The sequence below is a fragment of the Propithecus coquereli genome, unplaced genomic scaffold (assembly GCF_000956105.1).
Source record: "Propithecus coquereli isolate 6110/MARCELLA unplaced genomic scaffold, Pcoq_1.0 Scaffold888, whole genome shotgun sequence".
In the NCBI taxonomy this organism is placed as follows: Eukaryota; Metazoa; Chordata; class Mammalia; order Primates; family Indriidae; genus Propithecus; species Propithecus coquereli.
This window is the reverse complement of record NW_012155151.1, coordinates 302,339-304,176: the sequence shown is the minus strand read 5'-3', so window position 1 is coordinate 304,176 and position 1,838 is coordinate 302,339.

The window sequence follows — 1,838 nt, the reverse complement described above, 5'->3', positions numbered from 1 at the left end:
ATAAATGGAGTTAAAACTAATTAGTGATATACTGATGAGAAACAGGATATTTACTTTGTCTCTAACTACAAAATGGCTTGTTAATTTTAGAGGGGAAAATAATTATAGTGGATGAAGTTGGTAGGCACAACCTTAACTGATCAAATTTATCAGCAATAATGAGGCAAAGCAATATCATACACCTCCTGTTAGAATGCAATGAGAAGGCTACAATCTTGCTTCCGTGGTATTTCCACTAACAATGAGTCTAAACTTGAGGCAACATGTGCAGTCATTGGTCCTATTTTTGCTTTTGTTTCCTTCTCTATCTCTACCTTTTCATTTTTATAAAAATGCATAAAAACTCAGTTTATCTCCAAAATATCTTATAACTATTTTAGGAGGGATTTTAAAGAATTTATGTCAGGTCTTCTGACCTGAAAAACTAAAAAGGAAAAAGTCCTTGCAGAAGAGTTATAAATCAAGTCAGGCACAGAGGCATGTGCCTGTAGTCCCAGCTACTCAGGAGGCTGAGGCAGGAGGATCACTTGAGCCCAGGAGTTTGAGGCTGCTGTGAGCTATGGTTGCACCACTGCACTCTAGCCTGGGCAACAGTGAGACCTTGTCTCTTAAAAAAAAAAAAAGTTATAAATCAAAGTCACAAAACCACAGGACTGTGTGGGATCTTAATTAGCTGTTCCATTTCCGTTTGGTTAGTGATATCTTCAATCCTAAAGCATACTAACAGGTTAGCCTAAGGGGGCACTTTCTCTCCCTGCTTGCTTCCTTCCCCTGACACTGGAGTCCCAGGTGAGGGTCATTGTGCTGTACTTGTCTCACCACCCTCCAGCCCAAGAGGATTCTGTGTCAGTGCCATAGCTTGCAAGAGCCCTTGAACCCTCACTGCAGAACTGTGGTACTTGGGGAGAAAAAGCACATCTATAGCCTGCCTGGTATTCATATCCAAATCCCATTAACAAATGAGAGAATTGGGTTGGTTGTATTTTGTTTGGAAATATGCCCACTTTTCAGACTGTTCTATAAAAAAATTTATTCAGTAGGTCTCTTCCTCCTCCTGGGCCAGACAGATGCGCCGGCTCCGCCCGCGGCGCTCCTCCCTCCGAGGAAGGGCGTTAGAGGAGTTCACTGCAGTGAACCTGTAGTCTCGAGTATTGTCAAGGGCCGTGGGGGACTGGGGCAGGTGCTGTGTAGAGGTAACGTGGCGGGCAGGCGGCCCGGAAGAGTTGACGTGAAAATAGCCCTGAGGGAGGGTGCAGAGGGGCGCCGGGGCCGGAGGGAGTTGGGGCTAAGAAGAGAGCAAGGGGGTTCGCTCCAAGTGCCGTGAAGGCTTTCGAGCTTCGGGACAGAAGAGTGACTGGTCAGAGATTGGCACACTCAGCCCAGCCTGGAAGGCCGCGCACTGCCTAGGAGAGGCGGACGCATGCACTTGTGATGACAGGGCGAGAGCACCTAGATGGAGTGGAAAGCGTAAAAAGGTGGCCCAGGGCCGCGTGGGCCTCTATCAAAAAATCCCAAAACAACAAATGCTGGCAAGGATGTGGAGAGACAGGAACACTCTTACATTGCTGGTGGGACTGCAAATTAGTGCAACCTCTGTGGAAAAGAATTTGGAGATTCCTCAAAGAGCAAAAAATAGAAATACCATTCCATCCAGCAATAGCACTATTAGGCATCTACCCAAAAGTGCAAAAGACATTCTATGATAAAGACATCTGCACCCAAATGTTTATGGCAGCACGATTCACTATTGCAAGGATGTGGAAACAACCCAAGTGCCCGTCAATCCATGAGTGGATTATTAAAATTTGATATATGTATACAATGGAATATTACTCAAT